This window comes from Heteronotia binoei, chromosome 6 (genome assembly GCF_032191835.1).
Source record: "Heteronotia binoei isolate CCM8104 ecotype False Entrance Well chromosome 6, APGP_CSIRO_Hbin_v1, whole genome shotgun sequence".
In the NCBI taxonomy this organism is placed as follows: domain Eukaryota; kingdom Metazoa; phylum Chordata; class Lepidosauria; order Squamata; family Gekkonidae; genus Heteronotia; species Heteronotia binoei.
Window position 1 is genome coordinate 149,361,032 of NC_083228.1, and position 20,271 is coordinate 149,381,302.

The 20,271-nt window shown below is 53.0% G+C and overlaps 1 non-coding gene and 1 pseudogene across 1 annotated transcript; one reads left to right on the forward strand and one right to left on the reverse strand.

Moving 5' to 3' along the window:
• Positions 1-20,271, reverse strand: part of LOC132574436 (probable cation-transporting ATPase 13A5) — a 61,397-nt pseudogene that overhangs the window by 10,155 nt on the left and 30,971 nt on the right.
• Positions 6,325-6,399, forward strand: TRNAN-GUU (transfer RNA asparagine (anticodon GUU)). Its single transcript has one exon. It is a non-coding gene; the product is annotated as a tRNA-Asn (tRNA).

The window sequence follows — 20,271 nt, forward strand, 5'->3', positions numbered from 1 at the left end:
TTGTGGGGGAGGAAGGGAAAGGAGATTGTGAGCCGCTCTGAGACTCTTCGGAGTGGAGGGCGGGATATAAATCCAATATCTTCATCCACCTCACAGGGTGTCTGTTGTGGGGGGGGGAGGGAAAGGAGATTGTGAGCCGCTCTGAGACTCTTTGGAGTGGAGGGCGGGATATAAATCCAATATCTTCATCTACCTCACAGGGTGTCTGTTGTGGGGGAGGAAGGTAAAGGAGATTGTGAGCTGCTCTGAGACTCTTCGGAGTGGAGGGCGGGATATAAATCCAATAGCATCTTCTTCTTCTTCATGGAGGCGCCCTCAGTCTCAATGGCTAGAAGCTACTGAGGGACCTCTCCTCCTCCCTGAATCTAATCCCCTTTTAAAGCTCTCTATACCCGTGGCCATCACTACATCCTCTGGCAGCAAATTCCACATTTTAATTACTGGTTGCCTAAAGAGGTCCTTCCTGGAGGCTGGACTGGCCGCTCCCTTTCAGCTCTTTGGCAGGAAAACAAACCTCTCCTTCAGAAAGTCAAAAACTGTTTCTGGGCCAGGTGGGGTGGGTGTCCTCAGTCCTCCCTGGTGGCTGTTTGTGGGTCCCACAGGCTTTTGTAGCACTTAAAAACCTCCAACCTGTTTGCCAGAGACAAGAGAGGAAGCCCACAGGAAGCCGCGCCCCTCCTCATGCCACCTTCCAATTGCTTGGGACAAAGCGATCCCTTCCCTCCAGCTCAGGATTCCAGTGTTAGCTGGAAGTTGTTCTCAGCTCTCCAGAGATGTTGAGGTACTTACCCAATAAAGCAGAGCTATCCCCACGAACTGGATCAAGGCGTAAACAGTCAGATATTTAAACACCGCAAAGGAGGACACGAGGGAGGCTCGGCCTTCTCTAGGGGGAGAGATGGACAGGCTCTTGGAGGGCTGTAGCCGGGCCCTGCTCAAAGCCCCACAGAGGCCGAAGAGCAGTTCAGGCACCCCCAGAAGCAGAGTCAGCCCTGGAGATGCCTCCAGCCCTTCCACCCACCCCGGAGAAGGTCCGGGGGCAACTGCCCAGGAGAGAAGCTGGTCGTTCTGGGACTTGGGAAAGAAGCCCCTGGCAACATAGAGACCAAGCCAAGGATGCTGCAAGTCAAGAGGGATGCTCAGGGGGCAAAGGTGGGGGCGTGAAATCAAATCAATAAATCCAAATGACCCCCCCCCGCCCTGCCAGGACCCTCATTTTAGAGGCCTGCTGGGAGCTCCATTCCTGGCCCCTCCCCGACCAGGCCTCTCTGCCCTTCTCTGGCCCGCCCTGCTTGTGCCACCCCCAAGGAGGGAGGGAAGGGGTACCACTTTTTTTCACCTTAGGCGGGCGAGACAGTTGGCCCCCTTCCTGGAGCGCGACGACCTAGCAACAGTGATTCATGCTACGGTCACCTCGAGGTTGGACTACTGTAATGCCCTCTACATGGGGCTACCCTTGTGCCGGACCCAGAAACTGCAGTTGGTGCAGAACGCTGCTGCCCGGCTGCTATTAGGGCTCCCAAGATGGGAGCACATTCGGCCGGGGCTCCGGGATCTGCACTGGCTGCCAGTAACATTCCGAGTCCAGTACAAGGTGTTGGTCATTACCTTTAAAGCCCTGTATGGCCTAGGACCTGCCTACCTTAGGGACCGTCTCTTCCCACACGTTCCCCAGAGAGTACTACGTTCCGGCTCACAAAATCTGCTGGTAGTCCCTGGGCCAAAGGAGGCCCGCCTAAAATCCACCAGGGATCGGGCCTTCTCAACAGCGGCACCTTACTGGTGGAACCAGCTGCCGGAGGAGGTGCGGGCCCTGCGGGACCTAGGGCAGTTCCGCAGGGCCTGCAAGACAGCCCTCTTCCAGCAGGCCTATAACACCTAACTGATACTGGATGGAACATCTTTGGATGGAACAAAATGCTCTTATAGACCGCTGGCTTTATTTTATCTTGTTTTATGAACTATGCTTTTATTGTATCTGTAAATGTTTTAAATGGAATTGTATGAATCATTATGTTGTGAGCCGCCCTGAGACACTTCGGTGAGAAGGGCGGGATATAAGTTCATTAAATAAATAAATAAATAAAATAAATAAATACCTGATCAGCTCTGGCACACACTGGATGTTGGGGATCTGAGAGGTGAAGGGCGAGGCCACTGAGGCCTCCTGCTCTGAAAGGGAGATCCCGGCATGGGCCATTTTCAGAGCCTAGAAGGGGAGAAGGGAAGAGCGTGAAGCGGTAGCGGCCAGGCACGGAGCAGGAGCCCCTGCGGATCTCTCACGGTGGGGGGTTTGGAAGCCCCCAAACTCAGGCCAGGCCTTCTCCGTTGCTGGAGCTGCCAACTCCAGGTTGTGAAATTCCTGGAGATTTGGGGGTAGGGGCTGGAGAGGGTGGGGCTGGAAGAGGGAGCTCAGCAGGGGATAACTTTACTTACTTACTTTACTTTACTTTGTTCGATTTATATCCCGCCCTACCCCACCGAGGTGGGCTCAGGGCGGCTTACAACAATAAAAGCTAACAAAGGTCGATTTAAATACAATTAAAATTATACAATAAAATACATAAAAGCCTAAAAATACATAAAACTCACATTGATATACACTATGCTACTATTACTTAAATCAGTCCTTCAAATTTCCAATATTCGGTAATCTGATGTTTAAGATTTAATATTCAGGCATTCTGCTCACAGTTAATTATATGCCAACCGGAAGAGGGTTGTTTTACAGGCCCTGCGGAACTGTTCAAGGTTCCGCAGGGCCCTCACCTCCTCCGGGAGCTGATTCCACCAACAGGGAGCTGCAATCGAGAAGGCCCTGTCCCTGGTCGCTTTCAGACGGGCCTCCTTTGGCCCAGGGATTATAAGGAGGTTCTGAGACCCCGACCTCAGCACTCTCTGGGGGACATGTGGGGAGAGACGGTCCCTAAGGTAGGCAGGTTCCAGACCATAAAGGGCTTTAAAGGTCATAACCAGCACCTTGTACCGAACTCGGTATGTTATCGGCAGCCAGTGCAGTCCTCGAAGCCCCGGCTGGATGTGCTCCCGTCTAGGGAGCCCTAACAACAGCCGGGCAGCGGCATTCTGCACTAGCTGCAACTTCCGGGTTCGGCACAAGGGCAGCCCCATGTAGAGGGCATTGCAGTAATCCAGCCTCGAGGTGACCGTTGCATGGATCACTGTTGCCAGGTCGTCGCCCTCCAGGAAAGGGGCCAACTGCCTTGCCCGCCTAAGATGAAAAAATGCGGACTTGGCAGTGGCTGCTATCTGGGCCTCCATAGTTAGGGTAGGCTCCAGTAGCACCCCCAGGCTCCTAACCCTGTGTGCCGCTGACAGAGGCACACCATCGAGGGCCGGTAAGGGAATCTCCCTCCCTGGGCCACGGCGACCCAGGCAAAGGACCTCTGTCTTCGTCGGATTTAGCTTCAGCCCGCTCAGCCTGAGCCATCTAGACACGGCCTGCAATGCCAGGTCCAGGTTTTCTGGGACACAGGCAGGCCGGCCGTCCATAAGTAGATAGAGCTGGGTGTCATCAGCGTACTGGTGGCAACCCAGCCCATATCTCCGGGCAATCTGGGTAAGAGGGCGCATATAGATGTTAAACAACATCGGGGATAGAACTGCTCCCTGAGGGACCCCGCAATCCAGCGGGTATCTTTGGGACAATTCACCCCCAATCGCCACTCTTTGTCCCCGACCTTTGAGGAAAGAGGTAAGCCATTGTAAAGCCAACCCCTGAATCCCCACGTCGGCAAGACGGCAAGTCAGCAACCGATGGTCGACCGTGTCGAACGCTGCCGACAGGTCTAACAGCATCAGTACCGCCGAGCCGCCTCGGTCCAGATGCCGCTGGAGATCATCCACCAGGGCAACCAGCACTGTCTCCGTCCCATGACCTGGGCGGAAGCCCGACTGATGGGAGTCAAGGACGGAAGCATCCTCCAGGAAACTCTGTAGTTGCAACGCCACTGCCCTCTCAATGAGTTTACCCAAAAAGGGTAAATTCGAGACCGGCCGATAGTGTGCCAATTCGGCCGGATCCAGTGTTGGTTTTTTTAAGAGGGGACGGACCACTGCCTCCTTAAGAGGCGTTGGAAATTGCCCTTCCATCAGGGATCTATTTATGATATCCCGTATAGGATACCTAAGCTCCCTCTGGCAAGATTTAATAAGCCAGGAGGGGCAAGGGTCCGAATTGCAAGTTGTAGGGCGTGCAGACAAGAGGATCCTGTCAACTTCCTCCAAGCTGAGAGCGCCGAAACCATCCAGAATACAATCTGAAGACAGGCAAGGAGCCTCGGGTTCGGATACTGTCTCCAATATGGCGGGGGTGTCGCGGCGGAGCGACGCGACTTTATCTGCAAAAAATTTCGCAAAAGCCTCACAGCCTATTCATACGAGCCTTAAGAGCATAGTGGTCCGACCATGGCACTGTCTGAGCAGTAATATCGTCCACTAAAATTCCCGCCGCGAAGATCAGGTCTAGCATGTGCCCCGCCTGGTGGGTAGGCGTTGTAACAAACTGGGAGAGTCCTAGCGTCGCCATGGATGACACTAGGTCCATCGCCTGACTAGAGGACATGTCATCGGCATGGACATTGAAGTCACCCAGGATCAAAAGCCTTGGGTACTCCAATGCCCAGCCTGCTACGGCCTCCATCAGGGATGGTAAGGCGCCGGCTGGTGCGTTAGGCGGTCGGTACACCAGCCAAACTGCCAACCCCTCCCCAACGTCCCACGCCAAACCGGCACATTCAATGCCCCCGATCTCCGGAGGCGGGAGGGCCCGAAAGGAGTAAGCCTCTCGTATGAGTATAGCCACCCCTCCCCCCCGCCCGCTAGTCCGGGACTGGTGAACGACCGAGAATCCTGGGGGAACCAACTGGGAGAGAGCTACAGTCTCCCCTTCGTGCACCCAGGTCTCGGTCACGCATGCCAGGTCCATATCATAAGGCCATGAATCCCCCCCCCCCTTTCCCTTTTCTCCAGGGGAACTGATCTCTGTCTTCTGGAGATCAGTTATACTTCTGGGAGATATCCAGGCCCCACCTGGGGGCTGGCAACCTGAGAGTATCACAGTAAGGAGCAAAAACATACAAATGAACTGTGGGATCATAACGAACCCCACTACGGAAGTAACAATAGTAAGCATTTAAAAAAAAAGTCAATAACAGTAATATAACAGTAACAGTAAATAGAAACAATAGTAAATATAGTCTTAAGAGATTGAACAGCTATTGCTATTATTACTTCTGTAGTGGTGTTCGTTATTATTCCACAGTTCATTGTATGGTTCCCCCCCCCCCTCTCCTGGGGGTCGGTAACCCTAAGTTCTCTGCACATCACTTGTAACAAAATGGAGGTAACAAGAGGAATCTTGTGGGGGGGGGTTGGGGGAGAGGCATGAAATCTGAAATTCAGGCAGTTTTTGCAACACTAATCTACAGCTGCTTTGGGCAGATATTGGAAGGTGGCCAGCTTTGAAACTGCTGCCTCTGAGTCCTTTTAATAAGCTGCCCTTTTCTGCATTAGATTAAACTTCTGCTAAAGGAACAGGACATTTCTTCTTGGCCTGATGGCAAACATTGATAGACATAAATAAGTAGCGCTGTACACTTGTTCGGTCTGTACATGGTGTGGTGCAGCATTCAGCTTTTCTGGTCTCGGGATTGGGGCCAGCACCCAAAAGCTCCTATTTTGTCGTCTGCCCAAAATAAGGGGTCTTAGCGTCAAAGCAATCAGAAAACTGCTAAGTAACAATTTTATATTATGCTCAAACATATATGTTTTACAACACTGTATTCAATCTTAAACCAGTGTATACAACCGCGATGTTTCTTCCCTCCAAAAAATAAAGTCCATAACACAGTCAGTAGTGTGTCCAGAAATTCTTTCCAATAGAGGGATCAGGAAATCTTTACAGCCTTCGTAAAGATGCCCCTTCTAGATTCCAACACGTTTCAATTCTGTTCTTCTTCAGTTGTCAGTCTGTTAAATGGATTTCAACAATTAAATGGAACTTGATTGCAATGAACTTCTCATACAGACACATGGTTCATAGCTTACAACAGGGATGGCCAACGGTAGCTCTCCTGCATGGCCAATGGCTGGGGCTGATGGGAGTTGTAGGCAAAAAACATCTGGAGAGCTACCTTTGGCCACCCCTGGCTTACAACAATGAATCAAACCCCATTGATTCATTGTTGTAAGCTGTGAACTTTGTGTCTGTATGAGAAGTTCACTGAAATCGGTTAAATGGAAATCACTTCCATTTAACAGACTGACAACTGAAGAACAGAATTGAAAAGTCTTAGGGACCTTTAGGGAGGGATGGTGGCTCAGTGGTAGAGCATCTGCTTGTTAAGCAGAAGGTCCCAGGTTCAGTCCCCGGCATCTCCAACTCAAAAGGGTCCAGGCAAATAGGCGTGAAAAACCTCAGCTTGAGACCCTGGAGAGCCGCTGCCAGTCTGAGAAGACAATACTGACTTTGATGGACCCAGGGTGTGATTCAGTATAAGGCAGCTTCATACGTTCATATGTCTTGGAATCTAGAAGGGGCTTCTTTATGAAGGCTATAAAGATTTCCTGATCCCTCTATTGGAAAGAATTTCTGGACACGCTTTTGACTGTGTTATGGACTTTATTTTTTGGAGGGAAGAAACAGACAAGTGTTGCTGCAATTGTATACACTGCTTTAAGATTGAATAAAATGTCGTAAAATATGTATGTTTGAGCATAATATAAAATTGTTACTTAGCGATTTTCTATACGACGGCCTCTTTTGTAATCGGCATGAAATCTGATCCTGGATTCACTGTGTCTGAACCTGGCAATGGGGCTATTTCACGGCACATGTCTGCCAAATGATAGATGCAGCCGTGTTGGTCTGAAGCACATGTGGGCACAAGAAAGCTTATGGCCGGAATAAAACTTGGTTGGCATTAAAGAAGTGTGACTGGACTCCCACTTGGTTCTACTGCAAAATGATTCTTTCTTTCCTAAAACCAGGGCTGGTGCCTGACCCTCCAACATCAAGTTCAGAGGCACCTGCCTTGGGGAGCCCCCGGGGGGGGGGGGGAGAACAGGGACATTTTTCAGATCCCACATCATTAATCTATGACATCTGCTGAAAAAGAAATACACCCTCCAGCCCTGTTCCTGCCCCCCTACCCTTTCAGCTGCCCTCTGTCCTGCATCTCTCACTCAACTTCGGACGAGCTCTCTGCTGCAGGCAAACTAATGTGCCAAGAGATGACTTCATAAACAACGTGTTGCACAAATACGATCTAATTTTTATATTGTATAATTTTATCGAACTCTTGTCAGCCGCCCTGAGCCTGCCTAGGCGGGGAGGGCGGGATATAAATAAAATTTATTATTATTATTATTATTATTAATGAGTCCCACAAATCCATTCCCTCCCCCAACACAACAACAAATACGTCCTTTTTTGGGGGGGGGGGAATGCCCACTGCCACCTGCCCATCGCGGGAAGGCATCAGCATTGCTAAGCCAAAGGGGGGGGGACAGTTGGAGGGCAACCTACCCCGCAGTCGTTGGCTCCATCTCCGCACATCCCCACATAGTAACTGGAATAGAAGAGGGAAGACAAATTAGCCAGTCATTTGTACATTGGAATCAGGGGAGTCTGCAAACGGACGCACCCAGGGATGGACAGATCTCTGTTTTGCCAGCCTGGCGTGGACCAGCCGTCCTGAAGGAGGAAGTGCCAGTGACGCCAGAAGAGACAGCCGTTGCCACCACTCGGGCACACACAGCAAGGAGCCAAAGGCAGCAAGCAGCATCACAGGACGCACTCACCGCTGGAGGGGACCTAGGGGTGCCATGTCTGGTCTGGAAAATACCTGGAGACTTTGGGGGTGGAGCTAGGAGAGGGCAGGGTTTGGGGAGGGGAGGGGCTTCAGCATGCTGCAATGCCCCAGAGTCCACCCTCCAAAGCAGCCATTTTCTGCGGGCGAGAGCCAGTTTGGTGTAGTGGTGAAGTGTGCAGACTCTTATCTGGGAGAACCAGGTTTGATTCCCCGCTCCTCCACTTGCACCTGCAGGAATGGCCTTGGGTCAGCCGTAGCTCTGGCAGAGGTTGTCCTTGAAAGGGCAGCTGCTGTGAGAGTCTTCTCAGCCCCACCCACCTCACAACGTGTCTGTTGTGGGGGAGGGAGATAAAGGAGATTGTGAGTCGCTCTGCGACTCTTGAGTGGAGAGTGGAATATAAATCCAATGTCTTCTTCTCTCTGCCAGCTGGAGACCAGCTGCAAAAGCAGGAGATCTCCAGGTCCCACCTGGAGGTTGGCAACTCTAAAACAGAAGGTCAGTGTTAGACAGCTTGCGGGGGGAGTGGTGCTCAGCCCCCCCCCCCCAGACACGATCTCTGTGGGCAGCACTTCCGTTTGGAATGATCCTAACTCCATAGATCTTGGAACTCTGCAAGTTTCCCCCCCGCCCCCACGAGCCAGAGGTCCCTGCAGCAGAAGCAAAGCTCCACCGACGACCTCCGGGGTTGCTGGGGGTTCTGCACTTGGGAGGGGGGGCACAGTTAGGACTGCCAAACTCAAGTGAGGGGGGGGTGCCCTCCAGCGGGCATGTTCCAGAGGTGCTCTGGGGATGAAAGGAGCGGCTCTGGGAGGCGGAGAAAAGGCCAGGCCTTCACAGGAAGCCAAAGGTAGAACGCCACCAGGCAAATGAGGTTGCTCAAGTTATTAGCTCTCGAAAAGGCAAGCTGCCTCGTTGCATCTATGCTACTCCTTTGCAGCCTCAAAAGAGGAACAGGGCTGGGAAACATCCAGGTGTAGGAGCTTGGAGGTCTTTTGATCCCCAGCTAGAAACAACTTTCCATGCCAGCATCGCTCTGCTCACCCAGCTGATTCCCCATTCCTCCACTTGCACCTGCTGGAATGGCCTTGGGTCAGCCATAGGTCTCTTATCTGGGAGAACCAGGTTGGATTCCCCACTCCTCCACTTGCACCTGCTGGAATGGCCTTGGGTCAGCCATAGCTCTGGCAGAGGTTGTCCTTGAAAGAGCAGCTTCTGGGAGAGCCCTCTCAGCCCCACCCACCTCACAGGGTGTCTGTTGTTGGGGGAGAGGATAAAGGAGATTGTAAGCCACTCTGAGTCTCTGATTCAGAGAAAAGGGCGGGGTATAAATCTGTGTTCTTCTTCATCTTCTTCTAAGTTCATCTGAGGCCAAAGGCCCTGAAAAGGGTGACTCAAGATGACGGAGGCTTTTCCGGAAGAAATTCCAATTAAACTCCATGAGGTCAGGTTGTTTCACACCCAGGGCCGGATCTAGGGGAGGGGGGCAGGGGGGGTGCTTGCCCTGGGCACCAATGGGGGGGGCGCCAAATTGGGTATGGAGCCCATTGTATTCTATGGGAGCATAAGATAGAATGGCCCATAAGAGGGCGCCATTTTTTAATTTTGCGCCCCCCCCCCTCACAAAACAGGTAGATCGAGTCCTGTTCACACCTGCCTTGGGTCAGTGGAATCAGCTGTCAGGAGCACTTGGAGAAGACGGTGGCCAAGGCCCAAGAGAAGGTGGGCAAGAGAGCCAAGTCAGGACACAAAGGCAGCATGTTTTTGAAGGACTGACTGATCGGGTGATGTAAATGTCTGGACTGCCCAACCCCTTCCATAGCAGGGCTCCAGGCGATGCACGGCATATTAAAAACAATTGTAGTAAAGCAATTACAGTAAAAACAGAATTTAAAAAAATAATTTAAAATAATTTTTAGAAGCATCATTTTAAAAACATACAAATATAGTTGCAGGCATTATTTCTGTTGTCGGTGCATGATAAGAACTGGGGGCTAAATTCTTCGTCAGAGTGGGCTGGGTGGGAATGAAAGTGGTGGGGGCCTCACCCCTGATATTCAGTCAGGGTCCCAGAGTCATGAAGACCGTCCCTCAAAGACAGGCGGGGGACACAATCAGCCTTCCAGGCAAAGGCATTGCTGTGCTTTCCTGTATTCTCATTCTCCTCTCTGATAAATTCCTGTCTTTTCAGGGCTGTTTTCTTTTTGTTGTTCCCCATGCTTTCCCCCCTTCTTGCGGCCAATTCAATATCATACCAGTTTACATCCAGCATAAAAATCTGCAGTTTAAATCTGTATGGAGATAGGCTGGACATTACCCGGTGTAATATAGAATCAGCCACTAGAGGGGGCAAAACACATACGGAACAGACCACCACCACCCCCCCCCCCCCAAGAAACAGGCAGGTTGAAGAGAGGGAAATGAGGGTGTGGGGAAGCCCCACCCCTTGTCATCTCTGGGTCAGCCTCCACGGTCAAAGTGGCTCGAGAGAAGGGCACGTACAGAAGCCAGAGGAGCAGGTGACACCAAGCAGGGTCCTCTGTGAGAAAGCCCTTTTCTTTCCCTTCCCACCCACACACATTCCAGCAAGACACCTACTTCAGCTTCTGAAATTCCTCCACAAGACTGGACTTCTGCCCAGGAGACATCCTGGCAAAAAACCGTCCCATTCAGAAGTACCTGTGGAAAGGTAAACGTGCCGCTCACAAGCCCAGAAATGCCTTTCCTAGCAAGAGAGCCCCTCCCCTTTATCCCACAAGAAGAAAGCCCCCCGTCTGCTTTCTGTGCAAAGGCTCCATCCCAAAGGGACTCATTTCCCAAGCAAGGGACGTGAAGGAAGGAAGGGAAAGTCTCCCCCAGCCAGGGTGTTCCCCGCCCTGCTTGCAACTTACCTTTGGGACCAAACTGCTGAAGTATTTCGTGAGGACCTGGTAGGATTTCCCAGTCATGGCAAAATGGAACTCGGTGCCTGCTCAGCCTTCTCCTCGATGGGGATGCAGAGGTCCTGGGAAGCGAGTGAGAATTACTCCACAGTGCAAGTGAAAAAAGGGGCAGGGGCGGGCTCTGGAAACCACTTTTTTTCTTCTGGGAAGAGGGAGTGGAAAAGGCAAATCAAATAACAAAGAAGAAGAAGATATTGGATTTATATCCCGCCCTCCACTCCAAAGAGTCTCAGAGCGGCTCACAATCTCCTCTACCTTCCTCCCCCACAACAGACACCCTGTGAGGTAGATGAAGATATTGGATTTATATCCTGCCCTCCACTCCAAAGAGTCTCAGAGCGGCTCACAATCTCCTTTCCCTTCCTCCCCCACAACAAACACCCTATGAGGTGGATGGGGCTAAAAGAGCTCTCCCAGAAGCTGCCCTTTTAAAGACAGAGTCTCAGAGCGGCTCACAATCTCCTTTCCCTTCCTCCCCCACAACAGACACCCTGTAAGGTGGGTGGGGCTGAGAGAGCTCTCACAGCAGCTGCCCTTTCAAGGACAACCTCTGCCAGAGCTATGGCTGACCTAAGGCCATTCCAGCAGGTGCAAGTGGAGGAGTGGGGAATCAAACCCAGTTCTCCCAGATAAGAGAGCTCTGGCTGACCCAAGACCATTCCAGCAAGTGCAAGTGGAGGAATGGGGAATCAAACCTGGTTCTCCCAGATAAGAGAGCTCTGGCTGACCCAAGGCCATTCCAGCAGGTGCAAGTGGAGGAGGGGGGAATCCAACCCAGTTTCCCAGATAAGAGAGCTATGGCTGAACCAAGGCATTCCAGCAGGTGCAAGTGGAGGAGGGGGGAATCCAACCCGGTTCTCCCAGATAAGAGAGCTCTGGCTGACCCAAGGCCATTCCAGCAGCTGCAGGTGGAGGAGGGGGGAATCAAACCCGGTTCTCCCAGATAAGAGAGCTATGGCTGACCCAAGGCCATTCCAGCAGGTGCAAGTGGAGGAGTGGGGAATCAAACCCGGTTCTCCCAGATAAGACAGCTATGGCTGACCCAAGGCCATTCCAGCAGGTGCAAGTGGAGGAGGGGGGAATCCAACCCAGTTCTCCCAGAGAAGAGTCCACACACTTAATTGCTACACCAAACTGGCTCTCCAATTGACAGAAAGTCCACATACACAGCAGTCCTGCTGCAAGGCACCTACTGGATCCAGCCGACAGGATTTTGTCTCACTTTGAGTCAAGTCCATGAGAGCCTTAAAAACAACAGGATTTGGGGCATATAGCTGTTGAGAGTCCGAATGGAGATCTCTGAGTGATGTAGTCCTAGTCTGAAGGGGGGAGAGGGGTGGGGGAGGGGAGCTGGGAAATCTGGTGGGTCTCTGAGGTGCTGCAAACCAACATGGCTGCCCTAGGAAACTTGGGTCATTTCACCTCCCTCGCTTTGCGCAAGATGCCTCGGTGACTGGCCCCACCAGCGCAGCAGGGGCTGAAGCTCGGCGCTCTCCCTGAAGGCCCGGGGTCTGTGACTGAAATGCCTCCTAGACGCCTCCCCACATGGGCAAGGGCCAGGGAGGCAGCGGGACTGCTGTGCATGTGGACTTCAGTAAAGACTATGGGTGTTCCTGCCTGGCTCATGGGAGCCTTATAGACTGAGCTTGGGGTCTTGGAACAATGGGCAGCAGGATTGAAATCCCTGCTGCCCTGGACCAATCACAAGCCCCCACCGGTTTGAATGACCCAATAACGTGCTTACGCAGGAACCCGGAGATGTACATAAGTTTGGCCCCGTTGGCTCCATTTCCCCAGTCTTAGTAGTGCAGCCACTCCCACGTTGTACTCAGTAAAGAGCTTGTTATCACCCCCACCTCGATGCTTAGAACCCGCCATCTTACAAGGACGAACTTCCTAGCACGGCCCTGGGTTCCCCTTCCACTGTCCCAGAGGTCCCCAGTTCACGGCACCCCAGGGAGTTGTCGCCCAGGGCAACCAAGGGCCTCCTGCAGTCGCTGGCTTACTTTCCCCTCTGCGGGGTGTGGGTGCTTGTCCTCCATCAGCTGCCAGGTAAGGGATGCTGGGATCGACCCCTCTGGCTCATTGGCTTCCACAAGGATCACTTTGCTACTGTTGGAAATCATGTTGAGTTCTTAGCGACTGTGACGGCTGTCTGGAGGTTGTCCCCTGGAAAGCAGCAAGGCTGGTTTCAGTGATCTTGTCAGGGCTGAAGAGTGGCCTGTGCCTCAAGACTTAGAAGTCAGGTGGCCTCTCCATCCCTGCTGGCAAAGATCAGCCATCTCCAAAAGGGAGGCCTAAACTCTCCAGCAAACCTGGAGGCACATTTGGGAACCGAAACTGTTCCAGTGTATAGACCTAGAGTGCAGCCATTTGCTCTCTCCCTCTCTCTTTCTCAGGTACTAGTTCGATTTGCAGTTCTGCTTATAAAAATAAAATGCATTGTATGCTGCTAAATTAACAACATTAATTCAGGTTTGATAAGCAAGGCTTTTTTTGTAGAGAAAGCCCAGCAGGAATTTATTTGCATATTAGGCCACACCCCCTGACCCCAAGCCAGCTGGAACTACGGTACGTTCCTATGCGTCTCTGTTCCAAAAAAGCCCAGTTGGTAAGAAAGCAAGCAGTGAAAGTATTTCAGATTTTTTCCAATTTCCAGCCTTTCTGCGCATTCCACGTTGGTACCTGTGACCATCACTGTCCGGATGCGGGCGGCCATGAGCTCCTCCAGGACGGGGTTGGTCTCGCTCTTCAGCCGGTTCTCCATGACCAGCAGGCCCAGGAAGGTCAGGCCAAATTCCACCTCCTCCCTTGGGCAGGACAAAAGGAAAAACGGGAGGGTCACTTCCTCAGGGGACAAAAGAAGAAGACGACAACATTGGATTTATATCCCGCCCTATACTCTGAATCTCAGAGTCTCAAAGTGGTCACAATCTCCTTTTCCTTCCTCGCCCCACAACAAACACCCTGTGAGGGGATGGGACTGAGAGAGCTCTCACAACAGCTGCCCTTTCAAGGACTACCGCTGCCAGAGCTCTGGCTGACCCAAGGCCATCCCAGCAGCTGCTAGTGGAGGAGTGGGGAGTCAAACCCGCTTCTCCCAGCTAAGAGAGCTCTGGCTGACCCGAGGCCATTCCAGCAGGTGCAAGTGGAGGAGTGGGGAATCAAACCCGGTTCTCCCAGATAAGAGAGCTATGGCTGACCCAAGGCCATTCCAGCAGCTGCTAGTGGAGGAGTGGGGAGTCAAACCCGCTTCTCCCAGCTAAGAGAGCTCTGGCTGACCCAAGGCCATTCCAGCAGGTGCATGTGGAGGAGTGGGGAATCAAACCCAGTTCTCCCAGATAAGAGTCTGCTCACTTAACCACTATGCCAAACTGGCTCTCAAATGCAGGCTATGCTGTGAGCTTGTAGGGCAAGAGGCCACGATCCTGCTTCTCCGGCTCTGGCTTCACTCCCCTGCCGCTATTTACAAAATGCCAAAAAAAGAAGCAGAGACTGGCAGCAGAATCTCTCAGGTCACTGACGAGCTGAAAAAGCAGCCAGAAAGATGGTGGAGCTATGGGGACCCAGCCTCGATCCCCTCCAGAGCTACATCCCTGACAAAAGTGGGATGTATCGAGCTTGACGTCTGGCAGGACGTTTTTCACGCAGCAGCAGCGATGAGCTGGAGACTCTGGACTCTGAATGAGAACCAACGAGAGGATTTGGCGCGAAGCTTAACTGTTGTGATTTGGTATAGGGAATTGGGGGGGGGGGGTTGCATGTTTATAAGCGGGTCGTTGCCTCAGCATTTTGTCTTGTTCAGGAGTTATCAATAAATCATGTTCCTGTTTTGAACAACACGGTATCGAACCCAGTATTTCCCAATGCCCCTCCTGGGGCTTCAAGTATCAGGGCTGGAAGCAGAACCATGAGGAAGAATTCCCTGCCCCTTGGCCAGCACCAAAAGGCCCCATCCGGACCCTCCCACCCTCCACCCCCCACCCAGCTGGCCATCTGGTGAGAGCAACAGACCGGCCTCCTGGGAACAGGGCCCCAACCGGAAGTGGGATGGACACACACAGGCCACATCCTGTCCTGGGGGAGGACACAGGGCTCCTGGTGGACCTGCTTGTACACCCTCTGAGGTAGGGCCCCCAAGCCCCCAGTCTGGGTGGGGAATCCCCCGCCCGGGAGGTTCCCAACCCGCCAGCCCACATTCGGCTGGCGGGGGGAACCTCCCCCTGCATCGCTGGCACAATGACGTCACCCAGAAGTGACATCATCAAAATGGCAGCGCCCATTCTACCGGTTTTCCCGGGCACTCTAGCAATTTTGAAGGTAAAACTCTATGGTACTCTATGGTACATAGAGTTTTCCCAGAAACGCCTAGAGAGGCCCCGCATGGGTACCCGCCATTTTGATGATGTCACGTCCGGATGATGTCATTCCATCACGCACACACGTTACGCACACGCGAATGTCCCCCACTGGGGGATGAAGAGGACTTGGCAACCCCGCTCTGAGGTGGATCAGATGGTGTCAAATACTCAGCTCCGGCCTGGCCTGGCTTCCTTGGCTACGGGAGCATCTCAGCAAGCCCTCACCTTCCAGGCCAGCCAGATCGCCGTCCTCCCCCACGGCCAAGCGCCTTGTGGGCCAGAGCGATGACGCGGAAGCCTTGCGAGGTGTAGCCCCTGGAGCTCCGCGAGGAAGTCCCTGGGAACTGTGGAGGGGACAGGAAGCAACTCCCCATGAGAGAGAGACAGACAGAGAAGTGCGCAGCATGGGGAGGCTGGGCTGCCACAAAATCACCCCACAGGGCCTGTTCCAGATCTTCCAGGACCTCCCAGATCTCCAGATTACAACCTGCCACTCTCAGCCACAACACCAGGACAGCTGGGCTTCTTTAGATGCAACCTTTCAAGTCATCAAGATGTATGCTGCCCCTCATCCCAATGCCTGGGAGGCATAGGGTAGCTTGGCCTGGCTTTAGTCAGCAGAGCCCAGCTCTACTGTGATTGCAACTGGCAGAAACCGGCTTTCAAACTGGTGGACCCCGCCCCCCAAGTGGGGAGCGTGGGCAGCAGTTCAGTCTCTGCCAAGCTATTCTGGCCAGCGGCTCTGTGGCCCTGCTTTCGGGTGCCTGTGCCAGCAGGAAGTCCTCCTTGCCCTTCCGTCGTCTTACGCAGGCCGTGCCCACAACCCTGAGCTCCTGTGACTAAGCGATCTGGTTTCCATCTGGGTTCATAACTGTGGCTCAAGCTTTAATACTCAGTTGGATGCCCTCTCCTCTGTTGGGTTTGGCTCCCTCGTTTGCCTACCCTGCCTTGCATGGGAAACAATGCACCTCAAAAAGGATATTATAGCATTGGGAAAAGTCCAGAAAAGGGCAAATAGAATGAGTAAAGGGGTGGAAACACTTTCCCTATAAAGAAAAGTTAAAACGCTTGGGGCTCTGTAGCTTGGAGAAACGTCGACCGCAGGGTGACATGAGAGAGGTTTACAAGATTATGCCTGGGATGGAGAAAGTAAAGAAAGAAGTCCTTTTCTCCCTTTCTCACAATACAAGAACTCGTGGGCATTCGATGAAATTGCTGAGCAGTCAGGTTAGAATGGATAAAAGGAGGTACTTCTTCACCCAAAGGGTGATTAACAAGTGGAATTCTGCCACAGGAGGTGGTGGCGGCTACAAGCATAGCCACCTTCAAGAGGGAATTGGATATGGAGCAGAGGTCCATCAGTGGCTATTAGCTACCGTGTGTATATATATATATCTGTGTGTGTGTATATATAAATTTTTTTGCCACTGTGTGACACAGAGTGTTGGACTGGATGGGCCACTGGCCTGATCCAACATGGCTTCTCTTATGTTCTTATGATCACGAAACCGCTCCAGATATTCAAAACAAACACAACTGTTGCATCACAGGAAGTCAAAGCCTCGGCACGGGGAAGCAGCAAATCTTTGCTATTCTTCCAGCAATCTTTGCTATTCTTCACAGCCTGGGACTCTGGGACAGGGCTCCAGCCACACATGCACTGATATGCACCTTCCCTGTAAGCAACTCCCTCCTCTCTGGCGTTCCTCGCAACAGCACTAGTAGATAAAGCTGCCCTCACCTGCACCAGAAGGAACCCACAGAGCCTGCCCCCAACCCCCCCCTTCCATCTCTCTCCCCCTCCCCACACCCCGCCCTTACCGCTCTGCTCTGTGCAAAAGCTGGCCACCATCTCTGGGGCTCCTTTCATGTAGAGGTCGTAGGAGTCCTTCCCCACCTCCTGCACAATGACGGACATCCTCTGGAGAGCGGAGGAGAAAGGGAACTGGTGCAAGACCATCATCCCTTCCACGGAGGCCTGCAGGCGGGGGTGGGGTGGGGGGAGAGAACAGGGAGAGCTTAGTCCGGGATCTGCAGGCAAGTGGGGATGGAGACATCTTGAGTGGGACACGACCATCTCTCTTCTGAGAATGGTGGTCCTGTCTTCTCCCGTATGTTTATCCCTGGGAGTTAGATCACAGGGGAGATGCCTCCTCACAGGCCCACTTCTTCAGGGCCCTCTCGGACAACCACACTTCCCAGAGTTCCATGGGGACATTCAAAAACCCAGTTTTTACATCCAGAGATTTCTCCCTCTCAGACGTACCAGTCCTCGTGCTTGCTGCATCCCTCCATCTTCCCCTCTGCACAACCTCAAAAGTCTCCAGATGTTGCATTCCTACCACTGTTTTGTTCTCCCCCACCCCACTCCCCTAAATCATAACCTGCCATTTCCTGAAGGCCTGCTAAAGGAGCTGGCTTCTTAGACCCCAGCAATGGCTTCCCAGAGGAAGGTTCAGTGGCATACCGGGGCAGCGTCTGGTCCTGGTTTATGACGGTGTGCTCATCCGCTGTGCTGGTTTTACTGGGCTCTGGAGAGGCCTCTTCCATTTCCTGAAGCCCCAAAAGCAGAAGGCACGAGGGTCAGTGAAGGCATCCTGGAGGCTTTGCACCTTCTAGCCAGGGTGGGAGGGGCCTGTGGGGGTGGGCACAAAGTACAGCCAGGAGGCAGCAGCCTGGATTTGGGGTCTCTACAGCCAAATCTCTGCTTCACTCAGTAGGCAGCTCATGGGGTAAAAGGAGGGAGGGAAGGAGGGAGGAAGAAAGGAGGGGAGGGAGGAAGGAAGAGAGGGAGGGGAGAGAGGGAGGGAGGGAGGAAGAAAGGAGGAGAAGGGAGGGAGGGGGAGAGAGGGAGGGAGGGTGGAAAGAAAGCAACTTTAAATTAATTCTCCAAGCCACTGGCTGGCTTGGCTTGGAGAAGTGATTTAAAGAGACCAACGCCATTTATTAAAAGTGATTTAAAGAGACAAATGCCTTCTCCAAGCCAGACGACAGGGCGGAGGGCACTTTGAGAGCCACACAATATGTGTGGAAAAGCCACACGAGCCAAAATCTGGCCAACCCTATTACAGGGGAAGTCGCACCCCGCAGGGCCCAAATGACTAGCCTCCTTCCTTCGGGGCAGGTGAGGTCTGACTTGCCAGCTGGGGTTGGAGATTTGAGGCCGGCACTCTGGGAGGCTGCGGTTTCAGGAGGGAGGGAGCCAGCCGAGCCCTTCCCAGGACACTTCTCTCTTAACAGCCTCCTCTTCTCCTCTTTCCCCATTTTCCTCACAAAAAATCATAGAATCGTAGAGTTGGAAGGGACTGCCAAGGTCATCTAGTCCAACCCCTGCACAATCCAGGACTTTTAGCTTAAAAGTAACTTCTGTCCAAATTAGAGAAGCTCTGATGGACATTTGGTTGCTGTGGCTATAGCGTGAGTTTGGCTGAGGAATGTATGGTCTGTCTGTGATCTGACTTAGCATTAGCTAGTATTTTCTTATGATAAGCCGCCCCCCACTTCCCCCCCACACGCAGTACTGTACCAAATCCCTCAATAAACTCCATACTCCATTTCAGATCTTTAAATCAGGACTCTGTTGTCCTTTCCCCACTGAAACTGGCTGCTCACAGTCACCTCCTCAGCGAAAAGATCATCGTTTCCCTGCACAAACCCGCAAGCACATTCCCAACGTCAGCCTGAACACCTGCTCACATGTCGGTGGAGCTGTGGCAACATACTCTCTGCGTCAATCACCAGGGTGGAGGCTGGGAACAGCATGAGGGACATGGCAGAGCATGGAAACCCGTTCAAAAAACGGAGACATCATAAGTATTAAGGGAGGCGCCCGGTTGGCTTCGGACTGGCCTCAAAAGCCCTTTCAGTTGGCAGCCCTGAGAGGTCACTGCAAGTGGAACCCATCCTCTTGGGACTCCGACACCTTGGCATGGTGCCACTCACTCAGCGGACAACCCCGTCCACATGCCGAAAGGAACAGGGCTTCCAGGTGTGGCTCAGGTGAGCCCTGATCTGAGGTCAGAATTGGCCTCCCAATAACCCCAGCACACCCCTCCCCCTCAGCTCTGGCTCCAAGGAGCCCACTCAGTCCAGGGATGCCAGCCTCCAGGTGACACCTGGGGATCCTTGGGAATTATGGCTCCTCTGCAGAGAGCAGAGATGAGCTCCCCCCTGGAGAAAATGGATGCTTTGGAGGGCGGACTTTATGGCACTGTGCCCCACTGGGGAGGTCCCTGTGCTCCCCAGGCTGCACCCCCAAACCTCCAAGAGTTTCCCAACCTGGATTTGGCAACCCCACCCTCCAGCCTTCCCTCCCTGTTTGTTTGTTTATTATTCAAATTTATATTCCGCCCTCCCTGTGGGCAGGCTCAGGGTGGATGTGGGGGGAGCTTTTTGAACAGAGGCTAGATGGTCATCTGACAGCAATGAAGATCCTGTGAATTTAGGGGGAGGTGTTTGTGAGTTTCCTGCAGGGGTTGGACTAGATGACCCTGGAGATCCCTGCCAACTCTAGGATTCTATGATAAAATAAACATATAAATCTCCCACCAGTGGCTTGGGGGGGGGGGGGTGGAATCTGGCAACCCTACAGGAGTCAACTGAGTACATATCTGTGAGGTGGGTGGAGCTGAGAGAGCTCTGACAGAAGCTGCCCTTTCAAGGAAGCTCTGCGAGAGCTCTGGCTGACCTAAGGCCATTCCAGCAGCAGAGGAGTGGGGAATCAAACCCGGTTCTCTCAAATAAGAGTCTGCACCCTTAACCACCACACCAAACTGGGATCGAAGAGAGAGACAGCCCTTCCTGGAGCTCCCTTCCTTCCTCCAGCCAGCCGCCCTCCTCCCCCCAGCCGGGTCCAGCCAGATGCATCAAAGACCCTGCAGGCCTCCTCCTCGGTCCCCCGACTCCCTGCTGGCAGCTGCGGAGTGGGCAGGGGAAGGATGGAAGAGGCCCCCTGGGCAGGGCAGGGGAGAAGGTGGTTAAGCCCAGAGAGAGTGCAAGGAACAGGTGGCTGCTCCGCCCTCCCGGCTGCCCAGGCCGGCCCAGCTCCTTGCCTGGCCAGGCTGGCTGCATGCCAGGCCTGGGGATGGGGCAACCTGCCTGCCCCTGCTGCCCCCCACAGATGCCCAGTGTTTCAGTGG